Source organism: Hippopotamus amphibius, chromosome 2, assembly GCF_030028045.1.
Source record: "Hippopotamus amphibius kiboko isolate mHipAmp2 chromosome 2, mHipAmp2.hap2, whole genome shotgun sequence".
NCBI classification, from domain to species: domain Eukaryota; kingdom Metazoa; phylum Chordata; class Mammalia; order Artiodactyla; family Hippopotamidae; genus Hippopotamus; species Hippopotamus amphibius.
In genome coordinates this window covers 137512611-137540550 of record NC_080187.1, presented here as the reverse complement: position 1 = coordinate 137540550, position 27940 = coordinate 137512611, and the positions used below count along the sequence as shown (strand labels likewise).

At 44.3% G+C, this 27940-nt stretch overlaps 1 long non-coding RNA gene across 6 annotated transcripts; it reads right to left on the bottom strand.

Annotated features, from left to right (window-relative positions):
* Positions 1-131: 131 nt before the first annotated feature.
* On the bottom strand, positions 132-27286 carry LOC130845157 (uncharacterized). 6 transcript variants are annotated; one of them, XR_009051341.1, is made up of 7 exons: positions 27148-27286; positions 24959-25172; positions 18087-18262; positions 15483-15619; positions 10760-10928; positions 2112-2222; positions 132-932 (listed from the first exon to the last, which is right to left on the bottom strand). It is a non-coding gene; the product is annotated as an uncharacterized LOC130845157 (long non-coding RNA). The 6 variants fall into 6 exon arrangements; XR_009051343.1 differs by lacking the exon at positions 27148-27286 and adding an exon at positions 26546-27127; XR_009051342.1 differs by lacking the exon at positions 24959-25172 and having other exon boundaries at positions 27148-27285.
* Positions 27287-27940: the final 654 nt, after the last annotated feature.

The window sequence follows — 27940 nt, the reverse complement described above, 5'->3', positions numbered from 1 at the left end:
AGTTTTTACCCAAGTGAGCAGCCAGTTGTTCTGAGAATGGGGCTATGTGCCCAAATGCACAAGCCCTTATTTGAATAAACTGGTTTTCAGGAATTTCCAAAGCACACAGTGAAATATTTAATGGTTTACAGTTGTATCTTCCTGTACAACTTTCTGGAATACACAGCAATCTTGTTGACACAGGTGGTTTTGGTCTCTCATCCTGAGAGCTAACCCATGTGCATCTCAGCCTTGAGCACAGAGTCACATGCACCCACCTCTGCCAGACTCTGAGTGGTCTTCCTTTTCCTCCAGCTTTGCATTTTCACATCCTCACCCTCTTTCTTAATAAAGTTTATTTTCTCTTTACAAGCATAATGCATGCTCATCACTGGAAAGTTTGAAAAGAAAAAAGGTTAAAAGAAGTCATAGCGTATACATGGAGATTCATGGAAAGATGGGGCTGTATTCTTTTCCTAGGGCTGCCAGTAGCAAATTGCCACAAACTGGGGTACTTAAAAGAAATGTATTCCCTCACAGTTCTGGAGGCTAGAAGCCTCAAATCAAGGTGTTGGCAGAGTTGGTTCCCTGTGGAGGCTGTAAGACAGAATTTTTTAAAATAAATTTATTTATTTATTGGCTGCATTATGTCTTCGTTGCTGCGCACAGGCTTTCTCTAGTTTCAGCGAGCGGGGGCTACTCTTCATTGTGATGCACGGGCTTCTCAGTGCGGTGGCTTCTCTTGTTGCGGAGCATGGGCTCTAGGTGTGCGGACCTCAGGAGTTGCAGCACTCGAGCTCAGGAGTTGTGGCTTGTGGGCTCTAGAGCGCAGGCTCAGTAGTTGTGGCGCATGGGCTTAGTTGCTCTGCAGTATGTGGGATCTTCCCAGGCCAGGGATCTGTGTCCCCTGCATTGGCAGGTGGATTCTTAACCACTGCACCATCAGGGAAGTCCTGTAAGACAGAATTTGTTCCTTGCTTCTCTTCCAGCTTCTGGCAGATCCCAGAAACCCTCGGCAGTCCTTGGTTTGGGGCTGCGTTAACTGCAGCCTCTGCCCCAATGTCTGCCTGGCCTGTTCTGTGTGCCTCTGTGTTTATTCTCTCTTCTTACAAGGACGCCAATCCCTGGATTTATGGCCCACCCGAAATCCAGGATGATCTGATCTCGAGATCCTTAACTCAATTACATTTGCAAAAACTCTATATCCAAATAAAGTCACATTCTAAGGTTCCAAATGAACATGAATTTTGGGAGGCCACTATTCATCCACTGCAGGGGTATAAGAGACCTAAATCCTTATCTACCATATCAGGAAGCCCACACATAATGTCTAAAATCAATAAATCAAGAAATGGCATGACCCAGCAATCCCACTCCTGGGCATTTACCCTGAGAAAACCATAATCCAAAAAGAAACATGTACCCCAATGTTCACTGCAGCACTATTTACAATAGCCAGGACCAAGAAGCAACTGAAATGCCCACCCACAGATGAATGGATAAAGAAGATGTGGCACATATATACAATGGAATATTACTCGGCCATAAAAGGAATGAAATTGAGTTATTTGTAGTGAGGTGGATGGACCTAGAGTCTGTCATACAGAGTGAAGTAAGCCAGAAAGAGAAAAACAAATACCGTATGCTTGGGACGCAGTGAGAGAGTAGCGTTGACATATATACACTACCAAATGTAAAATAGCTAGCTAGTGGGAAGCTGCTGCATAACACAGGGAGATCAACTCGAGGATGGATGATGATTTAGAGGGCTGGGATAGGGAGGGTGGGAGGGAGTCGTGGGAGGGAGGGGATATGGGGTGTATGTGCAAATACAGCTGATTCACTTTGTTGCACAGCAAAAACTGGCACAACAGTGTAAAGCAATTATATTACACTAAGAGCTTAAAAAAAAAATACCTGCACATGATTGTTCACAGGGGTTTTGTATGTAATAGTCAAAAACTGGAGAAACTAAAATGCCCCTCAATAGGTGAATGGAAAAAGAAAAAGAAAAAACCAGCAACTTAAACATGCTATCGTGACCTAGGGGTGGGGAGAATTAAAGGCTTGAAAAGGGTTTCCCAGGAGAGTAGGGAGAAGTTGAATGGGGGAGAACTCTTTTTCATACTCACATTTTCTAGTACTTCTTGACTCTGAATGATCAAATTACATTTTTTGATAACCCAAAATTAAGAAGATAGTCACCCATGTGTTTTTTCTTCATTATGCTTTTGTGCACTTATCTAGAAAAAAAATTTTTTTTATTTCAAATGAATGAAAATTCCTCTTACCCAGTGATAATTAAGAGTTAGAATGTTAGTGTATATATATTCTCTCCAAATCTTCTAGGTTAATCAGACTATGCAATAGTGAAACCTATTTAGTTCCACCTCATTTCATAATATAAACATATCTCCATGTTATCTTTGTATCATAATGAACATTATTTTTATTGGCTACATAAAACCCCATCCAGTAAAAAGTCCATCATCTACTTTAAATTAGTTCCCATTTTTTCACATTATAAATAACAGTGAAATAAATTTCTTTGAGCCGTTTTTGTTTTTTATTAATTAATTTATTTATTTTATTGGCTGTGCTGGGTCTCCTTTTTGCTGTGCGCGGGCTTTCTTTAGTTGCAGTGAGTGGGGGCTGCTCTTTGTTGTGGTGCGCAGGCTCCTCATTGCCGTGGCTTCTCTTGTTGCGGAGCACAGGCTCTAGGTGTGTGGGCTTCAGTAGTTGCAGCACATGGGCTCAATAGTTGTGGCTCACGGGCTCTAGAGCACAGCCTCAGCAGCTGTGGCACATAGGCTTAGTTTCTTCACGGCATGTGGGATCCTCCTGCAGCAGGGATGGAACCCGTGTTCCCTGCATTGGCAGGTGGATTCTTAACTACTGCACCACCTAGGAAGCCCAACTTTGAGCTGTTTTTTGTTGTATTCAGATGACTTCCTTGCAATATAGTCCAATTTCTAGAAGGTTCTATGATAGGGGATTGGCTGTTTTGAAAACTGGACATGTTTGCCAAAGCACATTTTGTGGGAGAAAGAGGTACCAATGTGTCCTACCACCAGGTCCTACAAAATGTTGGTGTTTCTCCTCCTCCTCCTCTTCTCAGTGAAAGCCTATATTATACAATATTGAAAACGCCTTTCCTGCTGCCCCGAAATTTTACTTATGGTCCCAAAGCAGAGGACTCTGAGATCAGCCACAGGGCTTCCTAAAAAGTAGATAAACTGGCCTTCAATGCTCACCTCCCACCAGACAACAGAAGTAGAAAACTGAAGTCCTTTTGACAGATCCCCACCCATTTTTTGGTTTTACTTTCCTTCTGTTCTGTTTTTCGGTCACTTCTTTGCTTTCTGTCACAAGATGCTCCAGGATCATCTTACATTTTCCCTGCCCCAACCCTAGAATCAACCATTTCTCCAAGGAGCCCTAGTTCCTTTCACTGGAGAATAGGGTTTAGAAACTAAGATGCGGGCTTTGAGTATACTCATTGTTACTGGGGTGTCACTCTTTCAGGTCCTCTCAGCAGAAGGAGCTAGGAAATATATGTATCCTTCCTAGCAGAAGGAGCTAGGAAATATATGTACCACCTTATGTTATTCAACCAGCTTGTGGGGTTTTTTTGCTTTATACTGCCGAACTTTGGGTGCTGAAGAAAATATCAGAGCTTGAGCCATCCTGAATTTTCTCTGTCCAAGAAGGCAACCTGCTAGGGAAAAAAGGGATCCCAGCAATTTTTTGTTGCCTTACTAATGGGGTAGGTTTGCTAGATAAAATACAAGTCTCTCAGTTAAAATGGAATTTCAGATAAACAAAAAATTTTTAGTGTAAGTATATCCCATGCAAATATTCTCTACCTGAAATTCCAATTTGCATGGAGTCTTGTATTTTTACTTGTTAATTCTGGCAACCCCACAGTGGGGGCAGAAGTTGAAGTAGGGGTTAAAAGAGCTTGCCTAGAGGAAGCATCATCACATCAAAGAAGTACAAAGACCTGAGTCCTGCATAATCTCTGCACCTGCTCCCAACAGGGCCTGTCATATAAAGGGCATCATTGTCAGCCAGGAAAAATCTATAAATAACACCAAGGTCAATAAACTTGGTACACCTAGGTGTCCTTCAGAAGGCAGCTCAAATGTCACAAATTCTTTGAAGTTTCTTTAATTCTGCCCCAAGCCAAACAAACAGAGACTTGGCTGTGTTCTCCAAAGCCTCATGTCCATGCTCCTGTACAGGCCATAGCAATCTAAAGAAGAGGGAGGCATTGTTGTTGGACCACTGAGGTGGTTGCTCTGCAGGTCTCTGAGCTCTCTGTGTGCAGAGCTCTCACTCTGCCCATCTCTATTGAAGCAGTGCCTACCATAGTCCCAGAAAGAGTCTGCAGAGGCTCTATAAACATTTGTTCAGTGAACAAGTGAATAAATGAACAATCGCTCCCATTTTAGAGATGGAAGAACCAAGACCCAAAGAAATTCAATTCAAGTCCACACTTTTTGGGGGTTGTTTTGTTTATTCTATTTTAATGGGGCCACCATAAACAAGATTAATAAATGATGCTTCAGAAGCTGCAGTGCAGGACCTTGATGTGCAGTGATGGGCAGAGACATCTGCTGTGAAGGACACTACGCCCTGCCCTTCCTAGCCTGGGGCCAACGTGGCATTGAAGGTAGCAGGCCAGCTGCCCTCTCGTTTTGTTTTTGTTTTTTTGTTTGTTTGTTTCGGATAAGTATTTTACTTATTTTTTTAAATAAATTTATTTATTCATTCATTCATTCATTTATTTATTTATTGGCTGAGTTGGGTCTTCACTGCTGTGAACGGGCTTTCTCTAGTTGTGGCAAGCAGGGGCTACTCTTCGTTGCAGTGCATGGGCTTCTCATTGTGGTGGCTTCTCTTGCTGCGGCGCACAGACTCTAGACACACGGGCTTCAGTAGTTGTGGCACATGAGCTCAATAGTTGTGGCTCACAGGCTCTAGAGCGCAGCCTTGGTAGTTGTGTAGTACGGGCTTTGTTGCTCCGCAGCATGTGGGATCTTCCTGGACCAGGGCTCGAACCCATGTCCCCTGCATTGGCAGGCGGATTCTTAACCATTGTGCCACCAGGGAAGCCCCTATTTTACTCCTGCTGGTGTTGGAGGGTTGCCTGCAGAGGTGGGGGGCGGCTGCTGCTCACTGCAGGGATGGGGACACTGGCGCCAAGGGCTCTGGGAAGTGCCCATTGGCTTGAGCCTCAGCTGCTGTCTTTTGGATTGAAGTCAAAAGCTCCAGGTTCCATTCTGACTCTGACCTTGGGCAAATCACTCTGCCTCCATTTTCTCCTCTGCAAACTGCCAGAAATGATCTAAACTAAGCAATCTCCGAACTGCTTTGAGCTTGTTTCTCTGTTCATTCATCAACTAGCATTTGCTGAGCCCCTTCTGTGTAGATCTCTAAGGATACAAATTGAGATATGGTCCCTGTCCTCAGGGAACTCGCAGCCTACTAGCAAGACAGGGAAGTGAAATTAACTGGCCTGAAGGATGGCTGGTACCATGATATTAAAAGCAGTAGCCTCCATTTACTTTCCATGCACGCTCACTGTGTGCCAGCCATAGCACCAATTCGCACCATTGCCTTGTGACTGGGTGTCATTTTAATCCTCACTTAGGGAGGTGACACAACTTGATCAAGGTCACTTAGCTAGTAAGTGCTAGAACTGCCATTGAAACTCAAGTTCATCTGACTCAAAAAACTAGTACTCATAACCACTCATCCATGCTGCTTCCCCAATAAAAGCATGTGAAAAGAAGAACGGATGGTGCCAAGTAGGGCATAGGGAAACTTTCTTAAGGCCCTTCTAACTATGACACAAAATCCGGGAAACATTAAAAATAATTTAAATAATAATAGGTGTCAAATATGGAATTTACTGTTCTATAGAGAGCATCGTTAAGAACACTTTTAAGGAACTTCCCCGGTGGTGCAGCGGTAAAGAATCCACCTTCCAATGCAGGGGACATGGGTTCAATCCCTGCTCTGGGCAAGAAGATTCCCCATACTGAGGGCAACTAAGCCCACACACCTCAACTACTGAGCCCACGCGTCACAACTACAGAGAGGAAAACCCACATGCCACAGCTAGAGAGAAGCCCGCAAGCCACAATGAAAGATCCCACATGCCTCAAAGAAGATCCTGAGTGACGCAATTAAGACCCAAAGCAGCCAAAAAAAACCCACAAAAAGCAAAAAACAAAACACTTTAAACATACGAAGCATTTAATCCTCAAAAAAAGCCACATGAGGTTGGTGCTATAATCCCCATTTCACAGATGAGGAAGACAAAGCACAGAGAAGCCAATTTCCAAAGTCACACAGCCTCCTTATTGGCAGAGCTGGAATGTGAAGCTGGACAGTCTGGCTCCAGCACTTGTGCTCTGATCCATTACACTATACTGTCAAAGTCAAACATAAATGACAAATTGGAAGGAAAAAATACTTGAAATTCTGACCACAAAGGGCTAATCTCCCTAATATACTAAGAGCTCCCCCTAAGAAAAGGCCAACAACCCCACAGGAAAATAGGCAAAGCTTAAGAATAGATAGCTCACTAAATTTAAATACATATAAGAAAAATGTGGATTTTAACTCTACCGAGATACCATTTCTCACTGACCACATGGGCAAAACCCCAAAAGTTTAACAAAATACTCTTGTGAGGCTGTGGGAAATGGTCTCACATCCATTACAGGGGGAATGCAAATCAGTACAAGATCTATGAGTGGCACTTTAAAATGACAAACCTACATAGTCGGCAATTCTACATCTAGAAATTATTCTGCAGATAACTCACATGCAAGATGGCATTAATGTAAGGCTCATTTTGCAACCTTCTTTGTGACAGCAAAGTCCTGAAAACAACCTTAACGCTCATCAACAGAAAGTGGTTGAATACATTTGGCACATCCATGTAATGGAATACTTTGTACTTTAAAAAGATTGAGGAAGCACTTCATGGACTGATATGAAGACAATTTCAAGATACATGAAGGAAAAAAAAGCAAGGTGCAGAACAGTGTGTAGGATATATTATTCTTTTGTGTATATTATATATTCTTTTGTGTAAAAAGAAAAGGAAAGGAATATTTCTTGTATTGATTTGTACAGACATAAAAAATACCTTTGGGGGAAGATAGGAAAAGGGCAGATGGAGGATAAGGATGGGAAGGGGAGGTTCCTTGTGCACCTTTTGCATTTTTTGAGGCTTGAACCACATATTTGTATTACTTATTTTTTTAACTTAACAAAGAATTTTTAAATGAAAAAAAAAAGGCCTTTCAGAGGAGGGGTCATTTTAGGACTCTCTGGCTCGAAGATGACAACTCAATGGTCCTATAATGAAACACACTCTTCATGAACCCATCAGGGCTAAAAGAACAAAAGGGATATTAAAGATTCCCGTGGGTGCAGGGAGAGTCTTTTGTTCTAAACCACTCAGTTCCCACTGCCTTTCCCCATTATGCTCGAGGCTCATTCAGAGCGAAGACTCAGGCGCCACTGACATCTGGTAACATAGGTAACCGTGGGCAACCGGGCTTCTCTCATGGTTGCCATGGCAACGGTGATGTTCCTACAGTTGGGTTTCCATTGTGAGGTAATTATCAGGCCTTGTGGTGGGCTCCTCCACATTTGCCACTATTTACATCAATGACGGTTATGAATGAGCTTAAATTAGATGCAATTTCAATGGAACTGTTAAGAGAGGCTGTGAATTGAGTAGATTTACATATCCTTCCATCAAGGCTGGCAAACCTTTTGAATTGTATGCCTGGTGCAGTTCAGGGATGGGGGGCCATTTGCACAGCAAGCCATCAAGCCTCTGGATGGCTAGAGACCTATCATGTTCCAACCCAAGGTGGACAGTCCATTCTCTACCCTCCTTTCCGCCTCATCTACTGCAAGTCATAGGAGCAGACCCAGCAAGCTCCTGGTTTCAACCCCAGTACAGAAAACAAAATTTCTTATTTATCAGAACTTTATTAAACCCAAAGCCCTATATAATTAGCCCACTTTACACTGGAGAAATCTCAGGTTTCTGCTGCTCAGAGCATCTCCCCTGGAAAGTGATGGAGCCAGGATCATCACCACATCTCAGAGCTCCTTCCACTTTTGCTACCTCACTCAGGGCCGGGGGATGAAAATTTTCTTTGTGTTTGGAAAATGACACTGAGTTTCATAAAGTTCATGTGTCTCAGTGAAAAGATCAAGTGCTTCTCCATCTATCAGCCAAAGGTCAGTAGGAAGTGGCTTGGTCCCAGCAGCCAAAGATCCTGCTTGTCTCTGACAAGCTCCCAGTGACTCTTAACCCCATACAGACCTTTAACCCCTGATTTGAGTGGATACACTATGCTGTCAACTGAGAAAAACCGCACAACCTAAAAGTTGAGAATTGTGTTTTATTTAGTGGACTTTCTGAAGACTTGATGCTGGGATACTTACAGCCTCTTAGCTCTGAGGGACTATTCTGAAGAGGCAAGGGAGGAGCCAGGATATACAGGAGCTTTTGCAAAAAAACAAACAAAAAAACCCAAGTAGTCAAACATTAAAGATTACTGCTAATTAAAGAAAAATCTCAAGTTAATGAATTTAGCCTTTTCTATGTATGGGAAGATGCAAGAGTCGGGGCTTAATGAAATTATTCCTTTGATATGCACCTTAGCTATCTGGGGTCAGTATCCCATTTTTCTCCATCCTGGATCCCCTCAAGGTGCATCATCAGGTCAGCTGCAGGGGCTGACGGTTTGATGGCAACAACTTCCTCTGTTTACTAATATGACAGGCACCATTCTTTGTCCACATCACCCACATTCAGACACATTACAATCTCTCCCCATTCTGTATTATTCAATTCCTCTGCTACGTACCCTCTTAGAAGTGAATCCATTTCAATGGCCTGTCACTGAAATACAGTTAAAGGAAGAAAGCAGAAGAAAGGAACTATCTACTATTTGGTGGGGTGATTTTTGTGGCTTTTTGGTTTTTTGTTAACTTGTTTTGCTTTGTTTTGTTGGCCGTGCTGCATGGCATGCAGGATCTTAGTTCCCCCAACCAGGGATCAAACATGTGCCCCTGCAGTGGAAGTGCAGAGTCTTAACCACTGGACCACCAGGGAAGTCCCACAAGTATCCAGTGTTTGGCAGAAGCATTGTCCCCACCTGTCCACACTCCTGCCCCAAGTAGGTGGCTTATGACTTCCTCGGAGCCTCAGGCATGTGGGGCAGCTGTAACAGCAAGAGCTGGAGACAAGTGAGGAGGACGGGGGCAGGGCCCCGCGCTGCTGTTAGCTTTCACCGGCTCTGCATGTGAGAGCCCCAGTAACCAGCTTTTTGGCTTCAGAAGGAAGGAGGATGCTGCCAAAAAGCCAGAGGAAAGCTCCACATACATTCTACCTCTGATAGTTCTGTTTGGGTCAACCAACCCTTCTTGACAGGCAAAAATGTGCCCTGAGGAAGTTCCACTCAGGCAGCCTTCATCCTCAGGACAAAGGTTCTTAACCTGGGATGAGCCATATCTCCTTGAGTGGGCTTCCAATCACCAATGAACCCAAGGACAGTGTATGCAGCAGGTGTGAATCTGGAACCACAAATCCGGGTGTGTGAGAAATTTAGCAATTCCTTACTTTTGTTCAATCAACTTAACTCTGTGTCTAAATGTTATACATTTGGGTTGGCCAGAAATTCAGACATTACTGGTCCTCCTACCACACTAACCCCTCTACCTTTATCCCACCCTTCACCGCATTTTGTGATGGTCTTGGCTCAAGTGCAAGAAAGAGGCAGTATGAAGTCTCCTTGGTCATCAGTTCACATTGTTTATCACTGAGATGTCTCCTGTTCTAACTCACATGGTTCTTTCAGGTTCTAGAGCCCTGCTGTGTCTGTGCCACATTTGGGCATTGGCTCTCCAGCATCCCCTCTGAGGACTTAGATCCCAGGAACCAGTGGGAGCCCTCAGATCCTTGACCTCAATACTAGGATTCAGAACTGAAATCGTGGACAACAGTATGATATATGGTGGCAGAAGGGTGATATAAATCAGGGGTCTTCAAACATTTTTGAAGGAGGAGTGTTCTTCCCAAAAGAATTTTGTAAATCTGTGTCTCTTCACAAATTTTAAAGTTAGCATGCAAATATTTTCATTCCCCAACTACATAGTTGCAAATTACATAATTTTCAATACATTAAAAGAGCATTTTAAAATAAAATTGTTACACTACTCTTTTTTTTTCTCACTACTCTTTTAAACATACCCAGTAGAATCTAAATATAATGAGTTGATACCCATCATTAGCCTTTCAAGAAATACATGAGCAAGCTCTTCATTAAAAAGCAAAAACTTTTGTCAGGGCTCCCCAGGTCAAAATGATCAAGAAAAAAAAAGCTGAGTTTACTGACTCATTGCAACAAGGGAGAACACTTACAATGGAGAAATTTCAGGCATCTCAGTGCCAGGATATTAGAAAGGATGCATAGGATTTGGCTTGTGTTAGGTACTTCAGGGAGAAATCAAGGAAGTAGGACTTTGCTCTGAATTAGATGCTGCCAGGATACATATGTAATTCTATGTTGGGTTAAAAAAAATCTTAGCTGGAAGGAGGGAAGAAGAGGGAAGACTAAAGCTTTAGAGAAACAATCACTCATGGCAGCTGGGAGAGAAGAATTATATTAGTTTTCTATTGCTTCATACAAATTATCACAACTTTAGCAACTTAAATCAACACCATTTAGTATCTCACAGTGTCTGTGGGTCAGGCCGGAGCATGGCCTAACTGGGTCCTCTGCTCAGGGTCCCATAAGACTGGAATCCAGGTGCCAACCAGGCTGCATTCTCATTTGGAGGTTTGACCAGGGGAGGATCCATCTTCAAGTTCTCTCAAGTTGCTGGCAGAATTCATTCCTTTGCAACTGTAAAATTCATGGCCATGTGTTTCTTCAAAACCAACAAAGGACAGAGAGCCTCTGCCGATGGAGTCTCTGCTATCAGGAAAGGCCTAGACCTTCTGCTAAAGACTTCCCCTGATTAGGTCAGGCCCACCCAGAAATGTCTCCTTATTGATGAATTCACAATCAACTGATTAGGGACCTTAATTATATCTGCAAAATCCCTTCAGCTTTGCCATAAAATGTAAAATAACCATGGGAGTAAAACCTCATCAGCTTTATCAGATCTGATTTGTTAAAAGCAAGTCACAGGTCCCACTCAGTCAAGGGGAGGGGACTACTCAGAGGCAAAGACTCCAAGGGATGGGAATCATGAGGCCCCCCCTGGGGTATCTACCATAGGGAGGTCTGGGATTCTTTTGGTTTGCACGGGTGACCTTGTTTTTGTCTCTGCTTAGAGAAGATTATAAAGTGGCCCTGTTCCTTTTCTGGCTCAAGTCACCAGGTCACAGAGTGACCCTGACTGATGTTAGTATACTGTAAGATCATCATGGTACCACATCTTGGGCTGCGAGTGCTGGGCCAGCTTCTAACCACGCTGAGGCCAAGCTCTTGGTCTCTGGCTAGCCCCCAGATGTGACAGGTTGCCTCTTTCTTTACAGCTTTCCTTTGTCCCTTGAATAGTTATTTCTCTTTCACTTCCCCCAAAGAATTATATTCTAATGTAAGCATTTATATTACTGAAAGTCTTTTATAGACCACTCTATCAAACTGTTCAGCAGCAAAAATATGAATATAAAACGAACATTTTTATTTTCTGTATAAGGCTAAGTGTTAAAATTCTTCCAGTTTAAGTTGGCACTACAATTGATCAAAGTATGCAACTGATCAAAGCAAAATAAAGATAATACACTTTGACATATAATTTTTAAATACGTAAAGTCAAATTTTAATGAAATGTATCTACTAATGAAATGGATGAGACTGGTTCTATTTCCAATCAATTCATGCATTCATGTTTGAATATTAACAATTACCAGCATGGGAACAGTTCAGCATCAATTCTATTCTAATTTTTGTTTGTCTAGATGCAAGTATTGAGAAATCTTGCTCATATAAATAAATAGTTGGAAATGGTAGAATGTTAAAGTAATGCCATTCAAGTCTCTGAACTTCTGAATTATATGCCTTTGTTAAATTAACATGTGTTAAACAGACCCCTAAAGTGTTGAATGTTCAACAAAATACCACAAGGTAACTGAAATAAAGAAGTTTACTACTCATGTCCTGGAAGAGGTACATAGCCCAACACCAATATCTTTGAATCAACCCCTTGTTGATAGCTGAAAAGTTTGTACACCCAGGGCAATGTGCCAGAGTTAGATTCAGGATGGGCAAGAAGCAGGAAAATGGGGATTATAAGAAAAGAAATAGGAAAGGAAACCCTATGCTTTCATCTCAAAAGAGTTCCCAAAAAGAAGATCAATTTTCAGAAAAGAATGCATACGAAAATAGAGGATCTGGAAATTGATTCCCTTAAAACAATCCCCTTTGTAGAATGTATATGTAAGAGTAATTGAATTTGAAGATACTGATCTAAAGCATTTTAAGATCTTTGTATCTGAAGGAAGATAAGAAATTGATTAACCTTAAACTTTGTTTAGTATGTACACCAGAATATCTAGGGTAACCACTAAAAGAATAGATATTATTATACAGACACAGAATGTCTAAAATATGGGGGGAGAGGGGAGGTGGACTAGAAATAAGAGGAAAAACAAAACCATCTATCACCCAAAAGAAGGCAAGAAAAGTAGGTGGTAGAGAGGGAGAGCAAACAGAAAAAGTGGGAGAAATACAGTAGAATATAATAAGGTAGTAGAAATAATTCTGAATGAATCAGTAATTATAATAAACTTAAAGGGCAAAACTTTCCAATTAAAAGGCAATTATTACAGAGGGAGAAGGGGAAGCTGGGACGAAGTGAGAGAGTAGCACTGACATAGATACACTACCAAATATAAAACAGAGAGCTAGTGGGAAGCTGCTGCATAGCACAGGGAGATCATCTTGATGCTTGGGGATGACCTAGAGGGGAGAGAGAGCGAGGGTGGGAGGGAGGCTCCGGAGGGAGGGGATATGGGGATCTATGTATACATAGAGCTGATTCACTTCATTGCACAGCAGAAACTAATACAACATTGTAAAGCAATTATACTCCAATAATGATCTGGAGAAAAAAAAGAATTATTTTTCAGACTAGATTTTGTTAAAAAAAAATTAGTTATACTTGCTATGTTAAAGAGAAACCATCTCCCTCAAAAGGTAAGGGGAGAAGGGAAGGAAGGAAGGAAAGAAGGAAAAAGAAAGAGGCACACAGAAAGGTAGGTCAAAAGTCCCGAGACTGAAAATAATACAGCAGGCCGACACTGAGAGAAACCTGATGTCTCTGTATTATCAGACAAAACAGGCAGTAAACAAAAAGATGACAACATAACTATATAATGACAAAGGGATCCATTCATCAGAGAGATGAGTCTAACTTCGTATGCACATAACATGTAGAGCAAAAATTCACACACCTGCAAGAAGAACTTGAGAAATCCACCATCAAATGGGAGACTCTTAACTTTCCTCTCTCAGTAATGGATAGATTAAGTCGACAAAGAAATAGTAAGAGATACAGGAACAATCATAAGAATGAAGGTGAGACCATTAGCAAGTTTGGCCCAATGGACATACATGGAACATGGCACCCAGCAAACATGGAATGGACATTGCTTTCAAGCACACGTGGGACATTTACAAAAAGCAGCCCTATGCTAGGCCAGCAAGGTTAGCTCAAAAAAATTCAAGGGATTGACCTCATACAGACCACATGCTCTGACCATAATGCAGCTAACGATTACACAAAGATAATAAGAAAAACTCCATGGTAGAAAACTTAAGATAGACTTCTAAATAGCTCATAGGTTAAAGAAGAAACCATAATAGAAATCTCAAAATATTTGTACGGAAACCATAATAAAATAACTACACTCTGAGACATGTGGGATATAACAAAAAATATTTAGATGGAAGTTTACAGCCTTAAAAGGTTTGCACTAGAAAATACGAAGGTGGGACTTCCCTAGTGGCGCAGTGGTTAAGAATCTGCCTGCCAATGCAGGGAACACGCATTCAAGCCCTGGTCCGGGAAAATCCCACATGCCGCAGAGCAACTAAGCTCATGCACCACAACTACTGAAGCCTGTGCGCCTAAAGCCTGTGCTCCGCAACGAGAAGCCACCACAATGAGAAGCCCACGCACTGCAACGAAGAGTAGCCCCTGCTCGCCACAACTAGAGAAAGCCCAAACACAGCAAGGAAGATCCAATGCAGCCAAAAAAATAAATAAAATTAAATTAAAAAAAAAAAAAACGAAGGTCACAAAATTAATGTGTTAAGCCCCAGCTTGTGACTCTAGGATCTATCTCCCACCCTTCTAGGCTCCTTGCTGCCCCCTGAATCTCCCCACACCTTACACACACACTCCCTCTCCTCCTATCCCAAGAGCCAGGCACTGCCTCCTCCCCCACTGTCTTTAGCATCCACTCTCTGAAAGTGCTCAGATTGCCTCTGGTGTATTATTGGAAACACCTGGGGTGGGTAGCACTCACTATAACCCTCCTTGCACTCGTTCATTTAATAGTAACAAATACCTTCTGACTATTGACTATGTGCCAAGATGGCCCAGATGCTGGGGATACACAGATGATAAAAGCAAGCCCAGGGACTTCCCTGGTGGCGCAGTGGTTAAGAATCTGCCTGCCAATGCAGGGGACAAGGGTTCAAGCCCTGGTCCAGGAAGATCCCACATGCTGCGGAGCAACTAAACCCATGCCACAGCTACTGAGCCTGTGCTCTAGAGCCTGTGAGCCACAACTATTGAGCCCACGTGCCATAATTACTGAAGCCCTTGTACCTAGAGCCTGAGCTTCGCAACAAGAGAAGCCACAGCAATGAGCAGCCCGTGCACCACAACAAAGAGTAGCCCCCGCTCGCCACAACTCGAGAAAGCCTATGTGCAGCAACAAAAATCCAACACAGCCAATAAATAAATAAGAAAAAAGCAAGCCCAGTCCTTGCCCCAGAGCAGGGATCTGCACAGTGTAGCCCCCAGACGAGCCTCATGTGCATCAACTGGGAGCTTCTTGAGAAGTGAAATCACCAGGAACACCCCTTACTTCCTGAACCAGAAACTCTGGGGTGGGGCCCCGCGCTCTGTGCCTTCACACGCCCTCCCGGTGATGCTGACGTGCTCTGGAGGGGTTTGAGGCCCACGGCCCAGAGGAGTTCAAAGTGCAGCAGGTAGGTGCAGCCACCGAAACAGCCATGAAAGAAGCCATGAAAGCCTGCGAGGGACACTGCCCTGGCCTGTAATGTCATGGGAGGCCCCCCTAGGAGAGAGTCACACCTCAGCTGGGCTCTGGAGAAAGAGCGGGTCAGGCGACGCAAGGCAAGGAAGAACACTCTAGCATTTGAGCCAGAATAGCGCACAGACCAGAAATAAGAGAATTTACAGTGTGCTCAGCAAACCTGGAGTCTTTTAGGAAGTTACTAGGCAAAGGCTCAGATCCTGAGAACCTTCAGTGCTGATAAGGTGCGGTGATCAGGCAGCCGAATTTCCCAGAAACCAGGAACATTATGAATACCTTTTTATTAAATTGGAATATCTGAAACAGAAAAAGTATTTGTCACTGATAACCAATGTCCAGGACACGTCTGTCGCAGTGTTAGTGTGCCGGCGTGATTTTATAGTCAGCCGAGAGAGGCAGGACTTGATAATCTCCCAGATTTTAATGGGGTGAAAGGCAGCTGAAAGACTGGCAGATGGGCCTGCATTGTTCAGGCACTGATGAGACCGTGACACACATGATGGCGATTAATGCAAACAGACACTTTAGTAATCACCAGACATTCATGCTACCGGAAGGACTATCCATCACTCCCGATCCGGAGACACTGGCCCCTTTTGGACCCAGACCCAAGCATCTATTCAGACAAGCCTATCAAATGCACCTCAAAGCTTCAGACTGCTTTAAAGGAGCAAGCACTCAGAATTCTGCGCTTAAACAGCCACTGAGAGAGTGTAGAAAGTCAAGGCTTTGACCTTAAATTCATCTGGATGGAACTTTTTCAGGTCAACTGCTAAGTACTGCACAGATCTGATCATTGATAAGATTCACTTATGAAAAAGTCCCTGGTGTGGTCAAAGAATCAGATCCATAGTTAATTTTTACTGAGAGTCAAGAGAATTAACCAGCCAAGTTTAATTTAATTTGGGTCTTTCTTACTGACTTAATTTTTTATAAGCCTAGAATATCCCTCCTTGTGTGAGATCTACAGGGAACTAATCACTTCTCCCTCTGGACAGGTTATTTGCTTTCTTATCAGCATTCTTATTTAATAATACGTAACACCTAAAAAGAAAAAAAACGCCTGGTACAAAATGCAAAAAGATATAAAAAAAGCACCCAGAGAAAAGTACATCTGCCTCCCCCAGAGGCAGCCTTGGCAACTGTGGAAAGCATGCAAGTCTGTGCATATGCCCTGGGTTTTGTTTTGTTTTGGTCACATACCAAAGTAAAACAGTCTACACCGCTCTCATTACTTTAACATTCCATTGTGGTGACTGTTCTGTATCAACACAGATGCAGAGGCCCCCTCCTTATCACTGCTGCACAGCGACAAAGGTCATGCCTTCTAGTTATGCCCACACTGTAAGGTGATGCCTATTTTAGATCACTGATCCCCTTCCAACCTTTTGCTATTTCAAACAACGTTGCAAATTAAATCCTTGTACAGAGACTTCCCTGCTGGCGCAGTGGTTAAGAATCTGCCTACCAATTCAGGGGACGCAGGTTCGAGCCCTGGTCCGAGAAGATCCCACATGCGGCAGAGCAACTAAGTCCATGTGCCACAACTACTGAGCCTGCGCTCTGGAGCCCTCGAGCCACAGCTACTAAACCTGAGTGCCTTAGAGCTCGTGTTCCGCAACAAGAGAAGCCACTACAATAAGAAGCCCGAGCACCTGAAGGAAGAGTAGCCCCGGCTTGCCACAACTACAGAAAGCCCACGTGCAGCAAAGAAAACCCAATGCAGCCAATAAATAAATAAACTTAAAATATATATATGTAAATAAATAAATCCTTGTACAAAAATCCATTCTCTGTATAAAAGGACAAAGAAAATATGGTCTATACAGACAATAGAATATAACTCAACCTTAAAAAGGAAGGAAATTCTGACACACGCAATAACAGAGATAAACTTTGAGGACATTATGCTAAGTGAAACAAGCCTGTCACGAAAGGGCAAATACTGTATAATTCCATTCATATGAAGTGTCTAGAGTAATCAAACTCGGAGACACAGAAAGTTGAATGGTAGCTGCCAGAAGATGGGGAGTTAGTATTTGATGGGTACTAAGTTTCAGTTTGGTAAGATGAAAAATGTTCTGGAGTTGGATGGTGGTGATGGTTGTACAAGTGAATGTACTTAATGTACACTAAAAATAGTTAAGATGGTATATTTTATGTGTATTTTACCATAATTTTTAAAAATCCATTTTCGGTATCCTTATTTATTCATTCATGCATTTGTCCAATCATTCCATAAACCTTTGTGTGCCAGAACTGCAGAATTATGTAAGGACTTATCCTTGGGCTAAGAAAGACAAAAAGGAATTAAACAGGCAAAGAAATGCCATGAGGGCATTCCAGGCGGAAAGTTCAGGATGTCAAAAATCAAAAAGCTGCATTAGAGAGAAGAAGGATGGAGAGGTAAGCGGGGGGCAGACATAAAGACCTCAGGTACCTTGCTAAAAAGGGAGGGAGTGGTTTTTTTCTGTAAGAATAAGTAAATATCGTGAAAGGTTTACGCAGCACATCAATCACCTAACCTGTGTGTTACGAGAGCTCTGGCTTCTGTGTGAAGACTAGATTCGAGGGGGCCAAGCAGGATGTCAGACCTGGAGTAGACGGGTACAGAATCCTGGCAAGAAATGATGACAACCTCCACCAAGGGTTTCAAACGCACACATCCACACAGGCCAGGCACAGGCATTTCCGAAAAGGCTACGTGAGCCAACACTGATGGACCACAGGACCTACAGCGGCCACCGGCGTTAAGACCTCTCACCTGGCCACGGCAGATGTCAGTAATGAAGTCCTCCAGAGCATCGGGGGGCCAGGCCCAGGTTCACTGGCCACTGCCAGATCAGCAGGATAAGGCAGGAGCCATAAAGACGGAAGCTGGAAAGGAATCCCTCTGTCCTGCTTTCCTCCACAAGCTTGGGAAAGCTTGACCTGTCCAGACTAAGACAGAAAGCAGGAAACAGACGGCAGTAAATGAGGGTATAAGTCACTGCTCTAGTAGTTTACAAAGTGTGATCCCTAGACCAGCCACATCAGCATTTCTAACCTGGGAGCTGGTTAGAAATGCAAATTCTCAGGTCCTCCTGAATCAGAAACTGTAGGAGCAGGGCCCCAGCGAGCTAGGCTTTAACAAGCACAGGTGACTCTGATGCAAGTTCAAGCTTCAAACCACAGCCCAATAACAATTCACCACAGGTGTCTTTTAAACAGCATATTTCTTATTCCTCCACCCAACTTGCTGATTAAACTTAACACTGGCTTTTTTTTAATTAAAAAAAAATTTACTGGAGTATAGTTGATTTACAATGTTGTGTTAGTTTCAGGTGTGCAGCAAAGTGAATCAGTTATACATATACATATATCCACTATTTATTTTTTTTATTTTTTTATTTTATTGGCTGCACCACGCGGCATGTGGGATCCTAGTTCCCTAACAAGGGATCAAACCCGCGCCCCTGCTGCGGAAGCTCAGAGTCCTAACCAGTGGACTACCAGTGAAGTCCCTATCCACTCTTTTTTAGATTCTTTTCCCATATAGGCCATTACTTTATTGAGTCGAGTTCCCTGTGCTATACAGTAGGTCCTTATTAGTTATTACTCAGGCTCCTTTTAACTTACTCAAAAGGTAGACAATTTACTCAAAAGACAGAAAATGTTATCAAATTTACCCCCCCCCGCCAAATTCACTTGCATAAACTTGTTATGAATATAAAGCAAAGAACAACTGTTTCATACATTTTACGAGTGTTCTACCTGGTTTCAAAAAATATTCTGTGGCTGGTAATTAATGTAATTAATGTATACTACAGACCTCAAAGGCACTTTATGAAGACTGTTAGAAAACTTACTCCATAAAAGATCTGAAACTTTGTAGAGACTTGAAGGCCAGAGCTGCCTAGACCACAAAGTCAAAAAGCCTAGGAAAGATACACCAAGACAGACCTGGGAAACACCCAGAAATACTGCAGGTATCAAATTGTCCTAGGGCCTTTAAAATGCATGCATTCACCGCGGAACCAGTGAGCATTCATCTGTGAATGCGGACCTGTTACTGAAATTCCAGGAGCCTCATAAGAAGCCTCTCTAGCTACAAAATATATTTTCTGCCACTGAAGAGAGTTCTGCTCAGTCCCTCTGCAACCACTGCGACGATTCCAGTTTTCTTATGGGTACATTCCATGTGACAAATGGCAGAAACACAGAAGCAGTGGGGCACTGTGGAAAAACACAGGCTCTGTATCCTGGTGTTGAATTACGGGGCTCCTCCTTAGCTTGTGACCTTGGGAAGGCAGCTTACACACCCTCTGCTCAGGTATCAGGTAGGCAGTGTTGTGAGCGCCTACTACAATACCTGAAACAAGGCAAATACAAAACAAGAAGCTACTATTCATATACTGATTACCTTCTGGGCCAGCAGTACAGCGACAGATCTCTGTAAAGGGCAATCCAAGGACTGAGAATGGGCCCAGTGGTATAATAACATCAGTCACCACTAGATGGCAATAATGGTGCTAAGTAATTGGTTATCAACATTGGTCCTCAGAACTCAGCACTGCTTCTGTTACTCTGTATTTGCTCATTCATTCATTCAACAGGTATGTATTCAATGCCTGCTATGTGCCTAGCACCACAGTTAGAACACAAGGATCAGCGAAGGAAGACAGTCCCTGTCCATGGACCTTATGGTCTAGGTGAGGAAATGAACAGAGCGTCACATCAATAAAGTAGCACATCTTAGTAAGTGCTGTGAGACAGCACGGGGGGGGGGGGGGGGGGCGGGCTGGGGACGGGCTGGGGACAGGAAAGCATCCCTGAGAAAGGGATGAGAAAAAGCGGGAGGAGCCGAGATCCCAGGAAGAACAGGAGTTAGCAGGTGAGGGGTGAGAAGGCAGAGGGGAGGGCCTGTCAATGGCTCCTAATGAGCAAGATGACTGTTGAGCCACTTGGCTGGAGAACAAACAGCAGGGGAACAGGATGGGAACTGCCCACCCTGGAGGGACCAGCAGGAGGCAGTCCGTGCAGGGTCTTTATCCTTTGGGGGGATTTGGGTCTAGATCCAAAGAGCAATGGGAGCCCACGGATGGGTTTTAAAGCCCAGGGGGGGAGAGCGCTGGGTGACTAGATTGGATTTGCATTTGACAAACTAAGATTTGCATTTTGACAGAGTGACTCGGTTTGTCCTGGGGACTCAGCTGAAGGAGGAGCCTAGTGGGTACCTGGAGAGCAGTTAGAGAACTACCACTGGAATCCAGGGAGGAAGGATTTGTCTTGGATCAGGGTAGGGGCACAGAGTTTAAGGGAAAGGACTGAGAGGTGGGGAAAGTACCAGAACTCAACAGCTAGCGTTTGTGCAGAAAGGGGGCGGGTGCCAGAGATGGCTCCCCGGTGTCTGGCTCAGACAGGCCAGCAGGTGGAAGGGAAACTGAAGGGGGCAAGGGGTCTCAAATGGTGGCTGGGCAGCAGAGAAAGAAAGTCATGAGTTCACTTTCAGACATGCTGACTTTGAGGGGTTTTCGAGATATCCAAAGGGAAACTCCAGAAGGCAAAGGCAACTTGAAGTCTAGAGTTCAAAGACGGAACCGACTAAGTCAGCTGGGCTTGGATGAGACCACCTGGGCATGAAGACAGGAAAAGAAGCAAGGCCACCTGGATGAAGGCCAACAGCTTGGGCACTGGAATCCAGCAACTTGTCCACTGAAAGAAGGATTTGCTGAAGGCAGCATTAGAAATCTAACAGAGACCGAGACTGGGGTAGAGATACAGAAGGTTTCAAGAGAATCAAAGCATAAAAAGAACAAAGACTGGGAGATATCAGATTATAAGAAGCATGTGATTCAGTTCCCTTCCCAGCAATGTGCTCTCAGTTTTCCCAAACTCACCCTCAGAGATGGGGGACAGCTCTTTTCTGTGGTCCGCAACTGCTGCAGGGGCTATTTAAATAGCCACGTCTAGAAACATAAGGGCTACGTTCCAGACACCTTATCACAGTCAGCCTTCAGCTTAGACGCTATGAAAGGAGAGGGGCCTGGCTCAGTGGAAGGCCAAGGGGCTCTGAAGAAGGGTTCTTAACACCTGAGAGACATTCCCCTTGTCCAGTCCTGTTTCAGTTAGAGCACAACCAACTTGATCATCAAATCAACACCCTGTACACCTTAAACTTACACAATGTTACCTACCAATTATATCTCAGTAAAGCTGGGAAAAAACAATTGACAAATCTAGGGGACGTGGCTGTTTATGAGACTACTCTTGCAATTTTTCAGTAGGCTTGAAATTTAAATAAAAAGTGTTGCAGGGATATAAAAATATCTGGCAGGGAGAGTGGGTATGAGTATAGATTAAACAAGACTGGCCATTAGTTAAGAATTATGAAAGTTGGTGACAAGGCACTTTCCTAGTGGTCCAGACTCCCAGTGCAGGGGACCCAGGTCAGATCCCTGGTCAGAGAACTAGATCCCACATGCCACACTAGAGTTCACATGCCTCAACTAAAGATCCCACATGCCACAACTAAGACCCGACACAGCCAAATAAATAAATAAATAAATATTTTTGAATAACAATAAAATAAACTTGGTGACGGGAACACAGGCATTCATTCCATTATTTTCTACTTCTGTGTATTTAATGTTTTTTTCGTAACATTTTTTTTTAAATACAGTTGCCCTGTAGAGTAAAAGATATGCAAAGTACCAGCACACAGTTGTTTAGTGGAATCTTGTCCTTAATCCCTTCCCACTTCTTTTCACTTGCCCTTCTGCCCTAGGGAACAAAGGTTGCCCCACAGTGCAATTTTCTTTTCAGATTTGCTGTAAGTCTTAATTTGTTGGGTTTTGTTTTTTTAATTTCATCTTGAAACAGCTGAAAATTGCTGACGACTAACTGGAAGCTTTGCACGATTCTTGGATTTCAGGGCGTGAGAGCTGGAAGGACTTCCCTTCCTGCAAGCACACCAACCCTGAGCCGTAGAAAGCCACAAGAATGCTGGGGAGGGAAATACAGGAAGACAGAAGTCCCCCTGGACTGCACATTCACCTCGCACTGCCCTGGCCAAACTCTGAGGATCCCAGGCTCCTTCCTCCAGCCTGGGGAAGGGTGGGGCAGGGTGGGGGCAGGGGCTGGCACCTCAACTGAGAAGTGCCCCTGCCCCAGTTTGGAGGTACGTGCCCCCCACTTCTCTTTCCTGCCTCACCTCTTGTCCCACTCCTCCATCAACCCATGTTCCAGCCATGTTAAACTACAGGCAGTTTCCAGCTGGACTTGGCTCTCTCCATGGGTATGTTTTTGCCCTTGACCATGTAGGAGCTCACACCTGAAACGCCCCTCCCAGCATTTCCCTAGTAACCCTGCTTTCCCACTCACCAGCTGGGTGAAATTAAACAAGCTGCTTAACCTTCTAAGACTCTCTTTTCTAAAGGGATATTAATACCTTCCTCCTAGAACTGTTTGGAGGATCAGGAGAGATGGTATACAGAGATGGCACTTAGCACGAAGAAACAGCTCAACCAATATTTACTTATTTAACACTTACAGACTCTACTGAAATGATCTTACTGCTGCATCTTTTCCTTGCTAGACTGTAGGCTCCTTGAGGACAAGGAATGTATCTATTTACCTTCTTTGCATCTCTAATGTCTATCCTAATACCTAGTACATAGCAGATGGATGGACTTGCAAATGTGCAAGATCTATATGAGGGTCTGTTTTCTTTTTGTTTCAAAATACTGATTCCTGGGCTTGAAACCTATTGGGGAAGGGGTGCTGACATGTACACAGCAATGACTAAGTCAAGGGATGACCCTTTGTGATCTGTATCAATAGCTACCCTTCACCTCTAATATGGATCTTTGCTAAATCATATGTAAAGTGCTACTTCAAAACAAGCCTTGTCCTAACCTGTATTAGTTTCCTAGAGCTGCAGTGACAATTTACCACAGACTGGGTGGCTTAAAACAACAGAAATTTGTTCTCTCACAGTTCTAGAGGCTAGAGGTCCAAAATCAAGGTGTTGGCAGAGCCGTGTTTTTTTGTGCTTTGTTTTTTGCCACACCGACCGGCATGCAGGATCTTAGTCCCCAACCAGGGATTGAACCCATGCCCTCTTGCAGTGGAAGTGCAGAGTCTTAACCCCTGAACAGCCAGGGAAGTCCCACAGAGCCATGCACTGACTCCTCAAGAGGAAAATCTGTTCCATGCCTTTCTCTCTGCTTCTGGTGTTGCCAGCACTCCTTGGCATACCTCAGTTTGGAGACACAATACTCCAGTCTCTGCCTCTGTAGTCACATACTCTTCTGTGTAGTCAAAACTTCCCGTCTCCCTCCTACTAAGATACATGTGATGACAACTAGGGCTCACCCCGATAATCCAAAATCATCTCCCTATCTCAAGAGCCTTAACTTAATCACAGCTGCAAAGCCTTTTTTTTAACCAGATGAAGTAACATTCAGATTCCAGAGACTAGGATGTTTTTAGCTGGGGGGGGCTATTATTCAGCCTCCCACATACCCGAACACCATCAGATTAAACTGAGGCAAATTTATGAGCTTCTCATGTAGCTACGAAAACCAATGAGATGGGCACTTATAAGTCTGTTGAATGAATGAATGAATGAATGGCTTCCTCTACTACAGAAAATCCCCCTCTTCTTCCATCCACCTCCTTCACAGACTGACTTTAGATATAGCCCCCCAGCCAGAGATCCTTCTATAATACTCCACTCCTAAAAAGGCTGTTTTTGGAGTTCCTGCCTCCAGAAATACGATGGGTCACAGACACCTCCCATAAGTGAAGAGTATGCCCCTGCCCCCATTTAGTTCCCTTTTGTTTACAATGCAAGTTTCCTCAGAAGGGTTAGATGGCAGCCTAGGCTGCCCAGATTCTCCTTTGTCCCCAGAAATAGTTATGCAACACTGGACTAACTCACCCAGGAAAAACTCGTGACCCACCATTTATTTATAGTCTGGTTTGACTAAGAGACTAAGGCTGTTGAAACATTGGCCCCAAGGCCACTAAGGGACTCCTGAGTCCAAGCCCATAGTAACCCTGGGCAACCTGAGGGGAGATAGGTGCCCTCTTTGGGCTTCTCCCAGCAGGGCTCCTGGAGCGACAGGCTGTGGTGTGCTGACACGTGTTTAACAAGCAGTTCTCTTGGGCAAATGTCTCGAATTTGTGGTGTTCACCTATTTCTGGCGAATAAATAATCCCACTGTGACCAATTTCAAGCTGCCAACGTGATGCCACTGAAAGTGCAGCTGGGAAGAGAGGGGCACCATCATTCCCACCAACCGACCCCAGCATGTCACTGCAGCTCCCAGTCACTTACTTACGGGAAACGTCAGTCTTCTCTCAGAGAAAAATTCACAAGTGCAGGAGCGGGACAATGCAGCTTTTAGAGGATCATTACAGAGAGCCAATTTCCTAATTTCAGGGACCAAAAACTATTGCTAGGAACAAGTGTCTATTCACACATCTTTACAATCCCTTCCAACAATAAACTTCCAGGCACAGAATAAACACTGACATCTTCCTCCTCTGCACTGTCATCAGCTTTATTTCTATACCTCTGGTTTTTTTTTTCCAAGTTAAGATTTCTCTAACAATGACTCTGCCAAGCCCTGTTCCAAGTGCAGTACATACCTTGACTCAATTTATCCTCATAATGAGCCTCTAAGGCAAGTACTTTCACGAGCTCTGTTTCAATAGATGAACAAACTGAAGCACTAAAAGGTTAAGTAACATGCCCAAAGCCACACAGCCCTGAATTGCCTTTGCAATTTCCCACGAAGAGTGGCAGAATAAATGATCAGAATCCCAACCCAGGATGTTCTTCATATATTTTAGACATAGATTCCTGTAATAAAAATTAAAAAGCATCACTTATACATAATTAATTGTAAATGGAACCTCATAGATAAATACACTGATAAAATTATTCGCAATGATTAGTCTCTGGAATAACAGCACTTAGCCATCTCTACTGAAAGAGCTCAAATCCCTTTGCAATTATCAATTAATGACATCAATATTTCTCAGAGACTAGGCATTACATTTACAGTCTGTTTTACGGTTATTTTATAGCTGTTACCAATAATGAAAATAAGAACAATTTCATGCACCATACAATATGTCATGAAGGGACCAGAATTAGACATGGTCATTGTTCAAAGGTTAAAAACAAACTAAATTTCTAAGTAATATTTCATTATTAACAATATCTCAAATTTATAGAACATTTTATGTTTAAAAGTCAGTCATGTGCAGTCAATGGAAAACCTGGAATCTGCAGTCAGCCAGCACTGAATTCCAATTCTGGTTTCAGCTCTAATATCGTTCTAAGTAAAATTTTTACCTGTTTAATTTTACTTGGAATAAGATACAGATTCATATGATGAAATAACATTCATATCTTATGGCAAGACAAGAAAATTTTTTAAAAGTTTTTTTCTCTGCCTGTTTGGGCCTCCTCCCTCCCCACTAGTGTATGTTGTCCAATTGCATTAACCAGACCTCCTTAGGTAATAACATTCTTTCTTAATCTCATAAAGAGTCATATCTCTTTAGGAGATAACCATCCTTCTTAATCTGGTAAAGGGCCATGATCTACCCATGACCCATGACTCACTTTGTACACGTAGGTCTGGATTTTGCAAACTGTCAATTTGACAAATAACACGTCATTCGACAAATAATCCTTTTGTCTCAAAAACTTACATAACTGCTTTGACCTCTAACAAGGTGGAACAGTCCTCAGAGCTTTCTCAAAGAGTATCTCCCAGGTTATAACCCTCAGGTTGGCTCAAATAAAATTTCCCATTTCTTTCTTACCATCAACTACTAATTAATTTTTCATCAACAATGTGGCAGACTCACAAAATTTACAAAGACTCACAGAAAAAAAAAAAACCTTCCCAACTCAGTCCTTCTAGCATCCTGCCTCCTTTCCTTGGAGGTAACTGCAACATTAACAACTTCTTGATATCCTTCTAAGGGATATTTCACGCATATAAGGTGCAAGCAAACAGCACATGTAAGCTTATACCATTTTATATAAGGTTAACGTTTTACACACATGGAAAGTTTCCTCTGCACTACAGTTTACTCTCCTGCAAAAAAAAAAAAAAAAAAAGACTTGGGGAGAATTAGATCACAGAATTAGGAAAATGCCTAACCCCTAGTGCCTGGCATGGAGTTTGCCCTCAAAAAACACAGCTTCCTTTTCCTTACCCTTAAAAAGGCTATGACGTAGGGGCTCTTTTAGGGTGCCTGAGAGTCACTCAGCGCTTGTTAAGCACAGATCTTCTCCCGCCCCCTCAGCGATTCCCATTTAGCAGGTCTGCGCTAGGCCCCTTTCTCTGCATTTCCAACCAGCCTGCAGTTGCTGCTGATGAGAGAGAGCCATCTGACCACCTCCAGGCTTAGCGGGAACTGAGATGCCCCAGATTCCAACGCAGGTTCTGCCTCTGGACCAAATGACCCGCCCCCCCTTCAGTTTCCAATAAACAACTCGCATCTCGAAGGCTCTGGAGCAGGTTCAATACGATACAACATACGCAGCAGCCTTTGTCATGGCAAAGGCTCAAGAACTGAAAAGTACAAGGGACGTGGAGAAGCTGGGAAGGGGGGGACCGTGGCCCTTGTCTGCACCCCCAGCCGGTGCGTCGCCCCCCGCCCGGACGCCGGCGGGGCCAGGCACGTGCCCGGGGCCCGGGGCCCCGGCTGGGATGCGGTCTGCGGGCGGAGGGCAGAAGCCGCATCTGAAAAGTGAGGTCCTGAAACATGGAGCGCCGCGTGCCAAAAATTTCTGGATGCGGCTGTGCGGGGCTTACTGTCTGATACGCGGGTAAAGATGCCGGTGACCCTCGTTGACCCCCACGGGAAGCGTCCTCGCCCAGGGCTGGGTGCACCGGGCGCCCCGCCCCCGCAGCGCGCCGCTGCGCTCCGGCGCGCGACTGGCGGACGTGCGGCCAGACGCGAAGAGAATGGCGCGGGCCGGGCGGGGCGGAGCGCGGCGCGGCGCGGCACGGCCGGCCGCCAGGGGGCAGACGCGCGTCTGCGGGCCGCGGCCGGCTGGAACCGGCCTAGCCGGAAGTTGGGGCGGCGCCTCGGCTTCCGCAGCGACGCGCCGCGTGGCCGACCGGGAGGGCCTGGCGTAAACAACAAGATGGCGGCGGGGCGGGGGCGGAGTCCGCCTGGAGGGGGCGGGGTGCCCTGAGGCCACACAGCCCTTAAAGGGCGGCGTTGGCGGGGCGGGGTGAGTGGTGCGAGGCCCCCTTTTGTCCAGAGTCAGAGGTCGCCTGGCGGGACCTTGGACGGGGGCGCAGGCAGGTGCGCGAAGCCGTTGTGTCGGCCGCCTTCGGGGCTCCGAGCCCTGCTCCCAGCGCAGGGTCCCCGCGGCGTGTTCCCGTGAAGCCGCCGGCTTGCTTCTCACTTACGGCCCGTTTTCCTTGGTCTGCGCGTTTGCCTGCTCCCTGCCAGCAAGGACGGCAGAGATGCCTTCCTCGGGGCGTTTTCGTCCTTTCGGAGAGATTAGGTGCTGCATTTCGAGCCGGGGAGTCCTATTTAGATAGAAACACATCCTCTTCTCTCCTCCCAGCAGTTTCAGTTATCGTTTCCTGCCTT